The sequence below is a fragment of the Nomascus leucogenys genome, chromosome 18, assembly GCF_006542625.1.
Source record: "Nomascus leucogenys isolate Asia chromosome 18, Asia_NLE_v1, whole genome shotgun sequence".
NCBI classification, from domain to species: Eukaryota; Metazoa; Chordata; class Mammalia; order Primates; family Hylobatidae; genus Nomascus; species Nomascus leucogenys.
The window spans coordinates 41,204,614-41,221,659 of NC_044398.1; the positions used below are offsets into that span (position 1 = coordinate 41,204,614).

General features: G+C 43.4%; 2 long non-coding RNA genes across 2 annotated transcripts in view; both read left to right on the plus strand.

Moving 5' to 3' along the window:
* Positions 1–280: 280 nt before the first annotated feature.
* Positions 281–5,582, plus strand: LOC100595648. The gene is made up of 3 exons (XR_001114852.1): positions 281–383; positions 509–578; positions 4,631–5,582. It is a non-coding gene; the product is annotated as an uncharacterized LOC100595648 (long non-coding RNA).
* An 8,772-nt stretch (positions 5,583–14,354) lies between these two features.
* The window catches only part of LOC100579626, a 36,229-nt gene continuing 33,537 nt past the window's right edge, over positions 14,355–17,046 (plus strand). The window contains exons 1-2 of the long non-coding RNA XR_001114841.2: positions 14,355–15,305; positions 16,845–16,893. This is a non-coding gene — a long non-coding RNA (uncharacterized LOC100579626). The remainder of the gene's footprint in view (positions 15,306–16,844; positions 16,894–17,046) is intronic.

The following is a 17,046-nucleotide window of genomic DNA, read 5'->3' on the forward strand; positions in this document are numbered from 1 at the left end:
ATTCAGTTTCCCTCATCTTAACTGTTATCTATTATTATTTTGGTGATAGGGACAAGTAACACGTGAAGAAACCAAATAACTAGAAAGGATTGTGGTGTAGAACCTAAATCACAACCAAGGGAGGGGCATGCAGGTCATGTTTTAGTTGGCATGGTGGTTAATTAGTCTCTGAGGTCATTAAGTGGCCTGTGGTCTGAGACAGGTGTGATGTGAGAAATCCAGAGAATCATGAGGGAGTGGGGCAGGCTTAGAAAAGGGAGAATCTGCTGCCAGAGAGGCCAGATGCCATGAGCCCAAAGGAATCATCCCCCTCCCAGCATACAAGCCTGGAGCCAGCCTGCTCCTCTGGCCAAAGCATTCCACCCCCTGGACCTCTTCTCCAGGTACTTCCTGTCCAGACGGGCAGTGGCCCCAGAGCCTGGGAAACCTGCCCCACAGGTGAGGGTAAGGGATGTGTTTGAAGTGGGTGAGAGGCTGGTATGAGCCTTGGTTGCTGCTCTGGAAACAGGAAGAAGACATGTGGAAGAAGAGATGTGGGTATGGTGGATTCTGACCCTTGGCTCCCCAAAGTTCCACAGGTATGTGCAGTTTATCTGTCTCATTGATTATTAAGTTCTGTGGGGGAATGGCTCTGTCAACATAGTCCCAGAGACATCCGTTGATGCCTTAGTGTTCCCTGCAGTCAAGGTGCCTGCAGTCAAGCGGAGGAGACTAATGCAGAAAATCAGAACTGCATTATCTTAGTGCCCAAAACAGAAGTGGGCATTTTGACATTGCAGTGGCAAAAGGAGGACATGGTCAACTACAGGTGGCTAGCTTAGTTTATTAATAGCAAAATATTAAAAAATATTTTAAAAATTATATTTGCCTCCCAGTGGAGGGTCTTGGGTAGTTGGGCAACCCGGTGCTAAAGATAGGACTGGGACTTTCATCATAAACCTTTTATACATTTGTGTTTTTTTGACATTTAAAAATCAGAATATTTTCAACTTAAAAAAAAAAACTATAATAAGCTTCCATAGTTCTTAGAACTGGGACTGTCCACATCAGGAATATGTGATTTGCAATGCCAAGAAAGATGTGCTGAATTTATTCGGCAAAGTAAAGAGAAAATAAAATTTCTTTGAGTATTTAAAAAAACCCAGGAATGAGTGCTATGCATGCCACACACTAGCATGCCAGATAAAACAGATGTGGAGTCAGAAACTGAATGATATGCCTCTTGACCTTTGATTTGACCTCTTGTGCCTTTGATTTTGTCATGTGTATATATTACTTATTTAAGAATTATTCATGTAATTGTAGAAGTGGATGAGGAAATGATGTAAAAACAGCTACTCCTTGTGGAAGGTTGGCCTTTGTGCTAAGTGCTGTGTGCTCCACCTCATTCCTAGAGCAGGGAGCATTTGCAGAGGCTTGGGAGGGAGTGGACGCGTCCCTGATGCTAAGGGCAGAGGAGGAGCGGGGCCCTCGGGCAGCTGGAAGGGCATCCTGAAGAGACGCCTGCCTGCCGCCGTTCTCCTGGCAGCAGGGCACGCTGGGAAGCACCTGGCAGGAAGTGAAGAATTTCCGATTGTCAGCGGAGGGATGGGGCGTCACCAAGTCTGAGGCAAGCACACCAAGAACCAACTAAGTCCAAGCCTCACCTGCATGGCAAATGGTGAAGGCAAAGTCCAGCTGCCAGCCAAAAGTAGAGAGCTTTTACAGCAAGCTGTTCTCAAATCATCTCCAAAATCCAAAGTTGGTGTAGCTGCAGTCAGGGAAGTTCAACAGGACATGGGCCAGGGGTAAGACAGAAGCATATCTTTACCTGGTTCTCCATCTGGGAGATGAGCATCCCGAGGGAGAAGGACCAGACATCTCAGTAAGGACTGGTGCTCAGTGTGTCCGGGCGTGGAGGGCGTGGGGGCTGGGTGGGTGGTGGTGAGGAAGCAGGAGGGGCCAGATGGAGAAATTTGAATTGTTCCTTTTGCTGCAGACAATAGGAGCACGATAAATTTTTCAGCAGGGGAGCCATGTGATCACATTTCTGCTTTAGAAACAAAGGGAAGAGCTCAAAATCCTGGAATGATGATATCTGAGCTGGAAGCCCTCATTGAGTTCTGACCCTCTCTTTGTGAAGCAAGCAACTTGCCAACATCATCAAACCCTTCATTTAAACTCAGAAGAAAAACAAAACAAAGCAAAACAATGCAATCCCCAAACCCTTCCTGTCATTGACCCTGGGTCACCGTCCTATTTCTAACAGGCACATTTTAATTACTGGCAACTCATTTTCTTGATTGGGTCTCTACAGCAGGCTGGAGTCTTTACTCTCGAAGATGCCCTCCAGGTCTGTACTCTGGTGTCCCACTTTTTTCTTTGCTTCTTAAACTGGACCAACCCAAGACAAAATTGTGATGTTGGTAGCACTTATTTTTTACTTCCTTACTCATACTACAAGAACATCTGAATTAAATCTGAATTAAATTATATACATTATTTACTTTATTTAGTTATACAATAAAGTTTGGTAAAAACAAATTATAAAAATGCATACACAGGATGAAAGACTTAGGGTTACATATGACTGGCCTCATCTCTTAAATTAAAATACTCTCTCCCAAAAGACCTAGAGAGATTACATGATCCTAAACAACTAGCTGGTAGCAGAGTTAAGGCTAGAACACCTAGCTCCCAGTGTTCCTTCTGTTCTACTGTGTATACGGGCCTATTTTTCATTACATCTTTATTTTGGTATTTATTAGGGAGTATTTCTTCAGCTATTGCTGCCTAGAAAACTATGTAGAAACTTAGTGGTTTAATAAGAATTTATTATCTCCCATTGTTCTGTGGTTGGCTAGGTGGTCACAGTCATATGTTGGCTGGGGCTGTATTCATCTGAAGGCTCAGCTGGCCTAGGCACCCTGGATGGCTTGCTCGCCTGGCTGCAGGTTGATGCTGGAACTCAAGCATAGACTTAGACGTAGACTCTTCATGTGGCAATGGGTTCCTCACACCATGGCAACTGGATTCCAATAATGAGACTGCCAAGAGACCCATGCAGAAGCTGCAAGGCTCCTTATGACCTGGCTTCAGAAGTCCAGTAGTTCCCTTCCGCCACATTCTATTGGCCACACAAATCCCCAGGACCAGCCCAGATTCAAGGGGAAGGAAATCAGAGCCCACTTCTCAATGGGAGACAGGACAAAGGAGACCATCTTTAATTTGCTACAAGGAAAGTGGAGAGAGTAGGAAAAGCAGAGGCTGCACTGAACAGGTAAATTTGAGAATCATTGCAGTAAGAGTTTAGGGCAACATAGAATGAATTAAATTAAGTCAGCAGAAAGCTGGATGGCATACTTTTAGGCACTAGGTAGACAGGAATCAGTAGGACACCCTCTGTCTTTCAGCACTCATGTTCTATTAAGACACAGACATTAAGCAGTCATTCAGATTTTAAGTTTTAAAACAGAAGTGCCTATTAGTTCATGAATCCATCCATCCATCCATCCATCCATCCATCCATCCACCCATCCATCCATCCATTCACCAGCCTATTCATCTATCCACCCATCCATTCATTCATCTATCCATACATTATTTATATATTTATTGAGGTCCTGGGGCTAAGATCTTAGATCATTGAGCTTACATTCTAATGGGGGGACAGATAGACCCATTGCAGGCAGTGATATGAAGAAAATAAGATGAGGAGGGGCAGTAAAGTATGGGGTGGGAAGGGAGCTGCATTCCAGTTAGGGTGATGGGGGAAGTTTTCTCAGAGGACAGGAGAGATAGGATGACACTTGTGGCATGAACAGGATCCTGCCAGGTAAAGATTTGGAGCAGAAACTCTCAGGAAAATGCAAAGGTTCCTGGTGCACAATGAGCTTGGGGTGTTCAAGGACCATAGGAGGGCAGTGTGGCTGGAGCTCTGTGCCTGGGGAGCACAGAGGTGTGAGAGGTCAGGGAGGCCTGAAGCAGTGTTGGGAGTGCAGAGAGTCCAGGGCTTGCCCTTCCTGGGGCCACTGCCCTGTACAGAGCAGGTGATATGAGAGGTAAGTCCTCAGGAATAAAGGCTGCACTTGGCTTGAATGAGTTTATAATGAGGGAGGGGTCATAGGAGGCTCAGGTTGGAGACAGAGGAGGATACTAATAAAGATAACGAATATTTAGTTATCCCTAGTCATGTTCTTCTCACAGTCCCATTTAAGCTTTATAATCCCTATGCAAAGTGGGTGCTTTTATTATCCTAAATGGAGGGTCAGTGATCAGCAGTCACTTTCCGGGCTTGCTGACTTTGAGGTCCCCTTAGGAGGCATCTAGGTGGACATGTGTAAATAAACCATTGAGATTACACCTTGCTCATATTTGGCACTCAGTAAATAAGTGTTGCATGTAATAGGGGTGAGATATAAAATTCAAAGTAGCTCCTCCCTGGTGCTGAACTTGAGCAGCCAGAGGAGTGTCTATGTTACAGCTTGGTGGCACTGAAATGAGGTTGCTGAAATGTGAATTCAAATCCACTCTAATTTCCAATAACGGCTTTTTGTGTTCATGTAGTGGTCACGTGTTTCTTTTTTGGGTAATGAGTCTCTGAACTCCATTCCTGTGTTTAGGCAGGGCCTTTCCCACCTTTATTTTGCAGAGCCCAGCTCCCACTGAAGGCATAGGACCCAGATCCTGAGAACCAGATGCACCGGCCTGAGCTTTCCTCAGACGCAAGGACACACAGAACCTGTCTTAGAGGCGTCATTAGAGGACTGGACATGGTTGCCAGAGGCCGCAGGGACAGAAGCCCCAGGGCCATGTCCAGGAACTGGGCTCAGGGGACCTCCTGGTGCCACCAGCATATCTCAGCCCATGGAGTTCCTCTGGTCTATTCAGTTCTCTCATTTTCACTTAATTTTGTTTTTGTTGGCTTTCTTAAAAAATTGCCCAGTTCATTTACGTGATCACATTTATTGTGCAGAGTTGAGTGTGGTTCTCTCATAATTATTTAGTCTCCACTGGGTCTGTGGTTATATATCCTTTCTTATTGCTAATGCTGTTTGTGTTTGATTTTCTTCTTTTTTTCTTGGCCTGACTTAAAGAGGTTTGTCTGTTTTATCTTTATTTTAAAAATAACCAACTGTTTATTTTTACTTCTCCACTGTGATTTCCCCCTTTATTTCTTTAATGTTTGAGTTTATATTTTTTCCTATTTATTTTGGCTTAAATTTTATTATCATTTTGCTATATCCTTGTGTCAAGTGCTTAATTCAATTATTTCGTTATTTTGACTTCTAAAAAATCAGTTAATTCTATAAATTTTCCTCTATGTACTACATTGAGCAAACTCTACAGGTTTCTGTAGGGGGCATACTAATTGTAATTCAATTTCAATTTTGTTTTCCATGTGTAGGTCCAGATTTATGTGAATGTCCAAATACTTAGAGTTGTTGGCTCTTCTTTTGTTATTAAAGTCTGGTTTTATTACATTGTGGTTAGAGAAAATAATATGAAGGATTTTAATTTTAGATAAAGCATTAATATTTTTTATCCTCAAACATGATCAATTTTTGACAGTGTTCCAAAAATATACTATGAAATATATATTATCTGTTGGAATAGAGTAATACATATACACACACTGCCATGTGCATATGTTTATATATCATATTTAGTCAATGGTAGTTGTGTTAGCCAAGTCCTGGAGTCATCTCGATTCAAGTTTGTTGAGGCAGAATTGTCCATTTCATCCTCAGCTCAGCTTCAACTACTTAACAGAACCTGATTCATATAGGAATTATGTAAATATTTGTTGAATGAAATTCAGTGTCCCCAACCTTTTTGGCACCAGGGACTGGTTTTGTGGAAGACAGTTTTTCCATGGATGATGGTAGGGGATGGTTTCAGGATGATTCAAGTGTATTACATTTATTGTGCACTCTATTTCTATTATTATTACACTGTAATTAATGAAATGATGGTAAAACTCACAATAATGTAGAAATCAGTGGGAGCTCTGAGCTTGTTTTCCTACAACCAGATGGTCCTGTCTGGGGGTGATGGGAGACAGTGACAGATCACCAGGCATTACATTCACATAAGGAGTGTGTGACCTAATATAGATTCCTCGCATGCACAGACCACAATACGGTTCGTGCTTCTAGGAGACTCTAATGCCACCACTGATCTGACAGGGGGTGGAGCTCAGGTGGTAATGTGAGCCAGGAGGAGTGGCTGTAAATACAAATGACACTTTGCTCACTCACTTGCCACTCACGTCCTTCTGTGTGGCCTGGTTCCTAATGGGCCACGGACTGGTACTGGTTCATGTAGTTTCACTAAATTTTTCTGCATTTAAAATATATTTTATTAAGATATTTCTGGAACTTTTGGGTGCCTAGATTTGTGATGTTATACAGTGGTGATCATTTTAGGAATACTTATTAAACGCTTTTGGTGTGCTGGGCACTGTGCTAAGCACTAGAAATACAATGGCAGATAAAAGAATCTAGCGGCCTCCTGTACTTTATGATTCATACATTATAGCTACAAAACAAACAATAAACAAGCAGATAAATAAGTATTAATTTAAAAGAATCCCGGTTGGGGCTATGAAGGAAAAAAGTGAGCAGCCTTTTCAAGGTATGGAGGGGATGGACTGTTTGTGGGACGGTCAGGAAGGTCTCCCTGGGGAGGGCACACTGAAGCCAAGGCCAGAGGACAGGTGGCCAGCCCCATGAAAAGCTGGGACAGGCTTCCAGGCAAAGAGACCATGCCTTTTGTTAATGTGGCATCCCCTTCTCTCATTTAATGTGTTAACTTGAGTTCTGTGTTGGAAATACTGCTTCTGTCTTCTTTTTGTTAGTGCTTACATGATCCATATTTATCTACACAATTATACAATCCATACAATTAGGTATTATGGCGGTTAATTTTATGTGTCAATGTGGTGTGCGTAAGGATGCCTAGATGGCTGGCAGTGTGTTATATCTGATATGTCCGTGTGGGTGTTTTCGAAGAGGCTGGCATTTGAATCGTGGACTGAATAAGAAGACCCATCCTCACCAGCGCAGGCAGGCATTGTCCAATCCATTGAGGGCCTGAATAGAACAAAAAGGTGGAGGAAAAGTGGATCTACCCTCTCCTGCTTGAGTGGAGACATCCATCCTCTCCTGCCCTTGAGCACTGGTACTCCTGGTTCTCAGGTTTTCCTACCCAAACCGGGACTTAGGCCCTCAGCCACCGCCTTCCCCATTTCTCAAGCCTTAGGACTCAGGCTGTATGTCACCACCGGCTTCCCTGCTTCCCAGCTGACAGATGGCAGATTGCAGGAAATCTCAGCCTCCACAACCATGTGAGCCACTTCCCTGAATAAGTCTCCTCTTCATACAGTCCTCCCTTGGTGTGGGTGGGGATTGGTTCCAGGACCCCTGAGTATATCAAACTCCATGCATACTCAAGTCCCGCTGTCAGCCCTGCAGAGCCCGTGTGTAAGGAAAGGCAGGCCTCTGCATAAGCAGCCTTTGCTTGCTGGGAATACTGTGTTTTCCGTCAGAGTTTGGTTGGAAAATCTGAGTATAAGTGGATCCATGCATTCAAACCTGTGTTGTTCAAGGGACAAGCATGGAGGATAGGCACAGGCTACTGGAGACAAATATGGGAATGTGGCTATGGGCAAGACAGTGCTGGTGGGGCAGGCACCACTCCAACAAGTGGACAACAGCAGGGATCCGTGAGTTGCCAGGGGTCTGAGCATGAGTGCTGAACAAGTTGAAGGTCTTCCTTGGAGCCAGCCTCAGGCTGGGAGAGGATCGTGGGGCCTGAGCAGCTCCAGCCTGGATGGGTCCAGTCAGGAACCCTGCAAGAGGAGCTCACCTGTGCACACAGGGATGCACATTGGGAGAGAGGAGAAGCCAGGGTCAGAGGCTCTGGCCCTCTTGCACTGCATGGGGGGAGCTGCAACTCAGGGAGGCTGCTGGGCAATGGTCAGTGCCAACAGAGTGGGTGCATCACAGCCATGAAGTTGTGGTCATGCAGAGCACAGCATGACAGCCTCTGGCTGAGTTGTCTGCCTGGGGTTGTGGATGGAGTTGATGGGCACAGGGAAGAGAGGAGGAGGGGCTTGCTTAGTGGAAAAGATACTGAGTTGAGTTGGGGGCATGTGGAATTTGAGGTGCCTGTGGGAGCCCCATTTGAGATGTCCAGTAGACAAGTGGGGGCACCCAGTTGAGCACTGGAAATGGGGATCTGGACCCTTGAAGAGAAGCCAGCAGTTGGGTCATTGCATGAGAGGTGGTTGTGGTGATGATGGGAACTGGTAAGATTGCTCAGGTTAAAACAAAGAAAACAAGCCAAGGAAAACCCATGGTCAAGGCAAGTACGGTAAGGATCGACGGCATCCTTGAAGTCCTTCTTTGTCTACCAAGAGCATCCATTCTATTTCATGTGCAATGAGAATTCTAGCATTTTAGCACTGTTTAAAATTAATGACTCAGAGGGAATTCTGGCCCCACACAAGCGCCTGCTAGATGGGTAAGCCTCGCTGCCTGCCTTTCTGAATTGCTTGTCGCACAATTGGGCCATTCACTGTGTTCCGGGCCCTCTGTGTGTTTCCTCTTTTCCAGCTTAGACCTGTTTGTTAGGGAAAACAATCTACTTCTCAGGGTTTCAGTTTTATGTACTGTTGATCTATTACTTTATTTCTCTAATCTCTTTCCCACAGTCAACAGTTTTTACTACCTGGAACTGAAAACAGCGTACAGGATACCAAAGCATGATTTTATTTAGAACAAAGAAGACCCTCTGATTCCAGTGAGGTCAGGGAGGAGGCCAAACAGTCAACCCACTTGCTTAGGACATGTGGCCTAAACAGTAATTTGACTTTGCATTCACTTTTCAACTAGTTGCGTTGGACTTATGGTTTTTATTAAACTGTAAATCTCTTTACCACATTGAAAATTGTGGAACGCATTTCTTCTTCTCGAGTCTGTGCATCTGAAGGCCATAGGTGGACAAGTGCACAGCGCCAGTGGAAAATGGCTTTTCTGGAATATCAGGTTCGGTCCTCAGAGACTAAGAGCACTCCATGTGGTGGGCAATAAATCTGAACTTTGCTGCGTTTAATTAAGGTAATTTTCCTACTTAGCTCCACATGTGGAGATGAGATTCAATTTTATTGTGCCTAAAAGAACATGTCCTTTCAAACGTGTCACCAGAATGGAATGCGACCACAGATTGGCATGTGACGAGCCTCTGTTGCCTCAAGGGAGAAGAACTGTGGCAGGAATGCAATCTGTCCCCTTCTCCCGCTCCTGTGGGCTTTTCCATTGCATGGATATAGGTTGTGAGGGAATGGAGTCCCTCTACAGAGATATCAGATGCAGGTGGAGGGCAGAGCAGGGTGAGAAGTTGAGCCAGAGGAGGAGACAGATTGTTGGATAATGTTTTCTTGCTAGGTACAGTGTCAGTGAATAAAGATTTTGATCATCAGAAAGACCAAAGATCCATATTCCTGACTCTTTTGCAGAATAATTAATAAACATTATGGGAATCACCTAGTATCTCCTTATCATCCATACTGTGAGGGTTGATTTTATGTGTTGACTTGATCAGGTTAAGGATGCAGACAGCTGGTCAGACATTATTTCTTGGTGTGCCCGTGAGTGTGTTTCCAGAAGAGATGAGTGTTTGAATCAGTGGACTGAGTAAGGTCTGCCCTCACCCATGTGATTAGGCACCATGCAATCTGTTGAGGGCCCAAAAAGAACCGAAAGGCAGAAGGGAAAATTCTCTCTTTCTCTCCTTGGGCTGGGTTGCCGCTTTTCTCCTGCCTGCAGACACCAGCACTCCTGCAGACTCAGACTTGAACCTACACTGTTGGCTTTCTTGATTCTCAGGCCTTCAGGTTTGGGCTGAATCACACCACTGGCTTTCCTGGGCTCCAGGGTGTCGATGGCAGATCGTGGGCTCTCTTAGCCTCCACAGTCTCATGAGCCAATTCCCATAATCAATCTATTTTTATCTATATCTATAAATAGATCTCTCTCTCTCTATCTTATTATTCTGTTTCTCTGGAGAATGCTAATACAGAGTTCTTGAAAAGACTCTGAAAACAGCCACATCACCACCAAGGGAACATGGAGACTCCTGGGTCACGACAGGCCTGAGAGGCATGGGGGACGTGCCTGAGTTTCCTCCACAGGGTTCTTGTTAAGAGGTGGCCCAATCCATGCTTGGCCACGTTGAGGAAAAGGAAATGCATCCTCCCAAAGGAAGGCCTATTCCACTGCTGGAGAATTCAGGCTACTGAAAGCTTCTTGCTTATATGATTTTGCCCAATTCCGTTTCTGAGTCTATCCCTTTTGTTCTAGTCCCTTCTTTTAGAGGAACATGGAGCAATAACAATGACTCTTACCGAGGCCAATTCTCTGTTAGGCTCCAGGCAGCCAAGGTGACAAAGGATGTGCATCTTCGTCCTTCAGAAGGTGATAGCTGAGAGGAGCGTGGGAGAAAACCACAAGCCCCCCAAGGTTAGGGTCACATCTATTCATCTGTATTTTGGTGACTAGTAGAGCACCTGGCAAAAAGTAGACTCTTCAGATCGTTTTGAGAGGCCCGGGAAACACAAGAACTATATTACCCTTCTCTAGTTACTCAAACTTGTCCTCACCAGTGAAAACCCACCTCACCTTGGTGGCAACTCCAGCTAAGCTCCTGCTTCCTGCCCTCGCAGCTGGCTTACAGCATCAAGCCCCATGGGATGAGTGCTCCATCCTGACTGCCATGTCTACACTGTGTCTGCACAGTGTCTGTGAGGCCCCATCTGTCATGACCCGATGCTGGCCAGCCTGGTCTGGGCAGAGCTCTGAGGAGCATGTGAGTACTTGAACACATGTACAATGCAACCCCCACCACGGAGTCTGCGCTTCTTGGATGCTCACTCCACGAGGTGAGGGGCATGGGGAAGTGGTCTCTGCTCTGTGTGAACTCAGTCTGGCCTGGCAGATAACACAGACATGCAAGGAACTGCAAGGCGACTGTGGTAAGTGACAGAGAAGCTGCCAGTTGGCCCTGAAGTTGAGAGAAAGAGTAATGTGCAGTGTCAGCGTGCTGTCCAAGGAGTTCTTGGCATGGCTGGAGGCACTTCACACCTGAAGATGGCTGGTCAGACCACTGGAACATCCCTCATTAGGCACCATGTGTCAGAAGCCTTGTTAGTGTATCAAGGAATGCTCAGGCTTCCTGGAGGATTCATCCATTCACAGTTGCTAATAGGAAGCCTACCCTGTGCTAGATGGGGCTGCCCCAGTGCCCTGGGCCAGATCCCTGCTGTGTAATTGGGTGGGATGAAATATATAAACATGAAATAAATGAAAATATAGGGTGTGCAAGACAGGGCTGGCAGGGAAGGGCTCATGTAGCAGGGACATCTGAGCAAGACTGGCTGGCGGCAAGGGGATGGCCACAGTTTTAGGTCAGGTGAGCAGGAGTGACAGGTGGACTCCACGTGGGAAGGGAAAGGGCACTAGGAGAAGTGGGGGAGCAGCAGGGACCAGGCCCTCCACCTTTGTGACCTTGTCCTGCTGTTTAAGGAGTCCAGTGCATTCTGCATTGGCGATCACCTAGTTAGGGTGACCAGAGTGAGCAAATAAAACACAAGATGCCCAGTTAAATTTGAGTTTTAGATAAACAGTAAATTTTTCAGTTGTACTACACAAAGGAACATATTAAAATTCTCTGATGTGGAGGCAAATATAAAACTAGGTAGAAGAGGCAAGGTGTGGTGGCTCATGCTTGTAATCCCAACATTTGGGAGGTCGAGATGGGAGGATTGTTTGAGTCCAGGAGTTTGAGAGCAGCCTTGGCAACATAGACCCCATATCTCCAAAAAAAATTTGCTGGAGTGGTGGCATGCCCCTGTAGTCCCAGCTACTCAAGAGGCTGAGTCAGGAGGATTGTTTGAGCCCAGGAGGCGGAGGCTGCAGTGCGCTGTGATCATGCCACTGCACTCTAGCCTATGTGGCAAAGCAAGACCATGTCTCAAAAAAAAAAAGAAAAAAGAAAACGAATAAGAAAATAGGATGTAAGAAAGAAGAGAGAGAGAAGCCACAGTTACCACTACTAGTGGGAGGTGACTAGGTAGAAAACTCCAGGTTGGCTAACCTCCTCTCAGCTTTGCCAAGAGACCAGTCTATGCCGTGGCCAGTGATGGACCCAGCCCAAGGTGCAGACAGGTGATTGGGTTGGGGAGAGTGTGGAAGACCAAGTTTGGTTCTCCTTCCCTTCAGAACCCACTACAGAAATGAACAGTGGGGGACTCCAGTTCTCACCCTGGAGCCAAGATGGCAAGGTGACAGCATGTCATAACAGCTGTTCAGAGCTAGGACCCAGGGATCAAGCTGAGCTGCACACCAACTGGGGTGCTGTGGGCAAGCAATCCCTTATTATATCTAAGGCAGATAAGAGAAGGAGTTAACCCTTAAGGATGTTGTAAGGATTAAATTAATTAATGTAGGGAAAGGTGTTAGTTAAATTCCTGGTCCATAGTATCTATTTTATTTTAATTCCTAAGAAAATATAGTATCTGGGTGTCTGCTTCGTTGACCAGACTGTATTGCAGATGGCTTAAGACCAGGCAGCAAATCTGAGGTGGAGCCATGGTTATCAGAATGGCTGCCTAGACCACAAAGCTGATTTATCTCAATCATAACAGCAGCAAATTCCTGTTATTGTAATGAATCACAGCATGTAAGCGCACAGATGCAGGCGCCGGGGTTCAGAGGGCTGGGTTGTGTGGGGAGGGTAACGAAAAACAGACATTTGCAGGGCCCTAACAATGTGTGTAGCAACTGAACCTGCAGCCTGCTTACACAAAACAGGCCTTAATGAAATCCAGTTTCAAAATGGAATAGTTTTCCTAAATGATAAGGTATTGCATATGGTTCTTTTCCCATTGTGTAGTAATTCCTTCTAAAGCAAACATTTTAAAGATTTTAACTGAGGTTGGAAAACTAAAACTTGCCTCAGTATAAAAACGTCGAAGCCATCTGCTAGAAAATCACAGCTCTGTGATATAAAACACCCAGAACTGTGTTGCTCAAACTAATTTAATCACAAAATACCATTTCCTTGATCCGAAGGGAAACATTTCTACTTGGCCACTAAAGCTTTCTGGAGAAAGGCACTTATATTTGCAGTATGGTATATTAGTAATTTTGAATTTCAAAGAGAAAACAGAGCAGGGATTTTGGAAAACAAATGTTGAAAGAGTAATTTCAATTCTTTGCAGATGAGAAAAGTTTTTGTTAAAACAACTGACAGACACTGAGAAACATGGCCATCAGTTTGAAGGAAAGTAATTGAGTTGTACAGTTTGCATTTTATTTTGCACACATTTAACGATTAAAAGCTTTTCTGTACTATGAGAACAAAACCCCCCAAACACCAATGCAACGGCAGAAAGTTGGGAGTCAAATCAGGCAGCACACACACTAACACTGCGTTCACGTGATGAGGACCACATTTTTGAGACATTTTCTGAAAAGAACCTGTATATGTGTGTGTATGTATGTATATATTCTTTTTTCCTGCCAGAATCTTTTGTTGAATGATCATCAAGTTAGTTCTGGAAAATAGGTTCCAATATTGCTCCATTCATTGGCATAGGTTGACTTTATCTTATTCCAATATTAATTGGCAGCTGTTTTCTTAGATAGTTTTGCATAAAATGGTGCTCAGCGAACAAGTAGAGTTTTAAACATGACACAGTCCTGTATTTGAGAATGTTTATGTTATATATGTGCTCGTTAATTTAGTAGTTATGAGTTTAATAATAACTTTGAGTTCTTTAGACATGGATCCTCATATATATTAACAAAATCAGCTGTGTGCCTTAACCAACAGTGAGCATATTTTTTAAAATGGGCCTCTGAATTGAAAATTTAAAAAAACTCTTCAGCATCCTATTAGGATTGATTAACCCATAGGAGGGTAATCCTGGTAAGCAAATGTAACCAAGATTCTCCTTCCCCAGTGATTCCAAGTGCAGCCTGGCTCTCCTGGTCAGCAGCTTCCTTTACTCAAATATTTCCTGATCTGTTCCTAGATCCTAATACCACCCTCTGCGTCAACCTGTGAATGCATCCTCAGTACCAGGGCTCAGGACTTGCAGCCAGGATTTTGCTGACATGGTCTTTTCTCTGGTTGTCACCTTCCATTTCTTCTTTGGTTTGCCTTTCATTTTAATGCCAGATTTTCTAAGTGTAAGAAAGGAGGGTGGAGAGTGGGCAGAAGTCATTGTTCCCATCATGAAAGTCAACATCAGTATTTCCTGTCCTGCGGACAAACCAGTGCCTCATGTTTCTGGAAACGCTGCAGCATTTAACTTCAATTTTAATCTGGATAACGCCAAAGCTTTTCTTCAAATTCGCCCCTGGAGTCAGCTCATAGACGCTCTGATTTTGTCTACCATTGCTCCTCCTTAATATCTCTCACACAGGTGCCATTGACCTTAGATGGGCTGTACAGTGTGGGGTTCGGTGCCATGGATCTGCTTCTCCAGGGACCAGGATCTTGAGATCTTCAGGCTGGGTTTCCATGGAGGCATGGAACTGCTTTTCCTCCTTCATAACTGCACTCAAAACAGCCCTGTTGCTCTAGAATGGAGACTTGGGCAACTCCTTCTGGCACAGATTTGTTCACCTCAGGGGAAATTCAAATAGAAGCAAGCTGCAGGCAGTTTCACCTCTAAGTCCATGGGTTCTCAACTGGTAACGTCCTCTTATGGATGTTAGCCCACAAGGTCAATCCTGTAGCAATCTAAGGCTTGAGAAAAATTAATCTTCTGGAAAATTCCAAGAATACACCTTAGGGAAACTGGCTCTACCTTTATGACTTGGATCACACAAGGATATGCTTTTCATTTTGGACTAGAACTCAGAGTATTGGCCAATGGATGTGTTTTCTAAAACTGAGTGTGTTCACTATACAGATGAAGATTCTGAGATTCAAGACTCAAGACTGAAGAAGATCATTATTTTTATTATTTTAGTCTTATGCACAAAATGTTATCTACTGAATAAGCAGGTTTTTAATAGGTGTCTTATATATGTTAGCAAAAATAAACACTTTGTCTTTTAGATCTATTTCAGTTTTTCAGTAGCTGTAGACTTAAGTGCTAACTTTTAGCCCATAGGATAAGAAGAAACCAAGTCCTAAAAGTAGGCCAGCACCAGGATTCAGGCCTCTGACTTCAAGCCAAGGGCTCATCATCTTGAATTGCGCATGAGTTTTTACACAGCGCCAAAGGAAACTGCCTGTACTTACTGTTGTAGGTAAGACAAACCTTTGCTTATTTTTACTTCTCATGAATAAATAGTTGCAAGAAGAACTGCTGAAACAAAGGGCATTAATGAGCTTTTGCTACCTATAAATAGGGAGTGTGAACCAGCAGTGTGGTGGAAGAACAGTTTCCCCTCAGCCATGGCCAGACTATGCGATGTTCTCCAATGAGTTCATCTTGTCAATAATGTGTAGACCTTGATGTGCTTTTTAATTATGTGCTGATTTTATTACAAATGAACCTGTCCTCTTGTTTGTTCCCTTATACATATTCACTGTCTTTATACCTTTCCTTTCCTTCCACTAACTGTCTGCTCATATCTTTTGCCCTTTCAGAGGGAATAGTCTATTTTTTCTTATAGGCTTATGAGATTTTAAATGTAATGATAATGTTAAGATTTTTTTGACATGTACTTTATATTTTCCCAGTTCATTATGTATATTTAAATGTTTCACTAATATTTTAAAACGTATATCTTTTCTTAAATTTTCCATGGTTTTATCTCTTAGCTATTATTATCCTTTTGCTTTCTGTGGTATATTCCTGGGGAGTCTCTCACTGAGACCCTTCAGTTTCTCTAAGTTGGTAACTTTGTCTCCCGTGATGAGAAAGCTTTTCAAAGGGAGAGTGTGACCATTTCCATATAAAGTATAGTGTTGTTTTGGGGTTTAAGATTCTATTCCTGGGTGTCTTCGCTTCTTTTTAAATTTAACTTTGTTATGGAAAATCTTAAGCATATGTAGAAGTAGAAGAAATAGTCTAACGAAACCTCACTTGTTCATAACCTAGCTTCAATAATGATCAGCACTTAGCTATTCTTACTTCATCTACCCCTTTACTCTGTGTTTTATTTTTCCTGGAGTATTTTGAAGCAAATTCCAGAAGTGTATATATATATATCTCAATACCAATATGGTATATATATACACACATACCATATTGGTATTGAGATATATATATATATATATACACACCATAAAATATGGATATATTTTACAACATAAAATATGGTGTGTGTGTATATTATATATATAATGTGTATAATACACACACACACACACAAACACACACACACACACACACCCTGGAATACTACTCAGCTATAAAAAAGAATGAAATCATGTCTTTGGCAGTAACATGTATAGAACTGGAGGCCATTATCTCAAATGAAACAACCCAGAAACAGAAAGTCAAATACTGTGTGTTCTCATTTACAAGTGGGAGCTAAACAATGTGTACACATGGACATAGAGTGTGGAATAACAGACATTGGAGACTTAGAAAGAGGGGAGGTTGGGAGGGCAATGGGGGATGAGAAATTACCTAACAGGTACATTGTATACTAATCAAGTGATGATTACACCAAAAGCCCAGGCCTCACGACTATGAAATCTATCCACGTAACAAAACTGCACTTGTACACCCTAAATCTATAAAAATAAAAAACAGAAAAAGGTATAGAATGGAATAGTATACTGTAGTCATAATAAATGAATCTCAGCTAAATATAAAAATCATTGTCCTTTTGCAGGTGCTTTGCTGGATTCAGGATGCAGACAAGGTCCACGTACTGTGGTTGGGTGAGGCGTCTTTTAGGTCTCTTTTAATCTGTAATACTTCTCCCTCTCTTTTAAAAATGCATTTATTTGTTGAAAAAACTTGGTCATGGGTCATTTTTCTGTAGAGTGGATTATGTTCTGGATTTAGCTAAATGACCTCTTGTTGAAGATTTA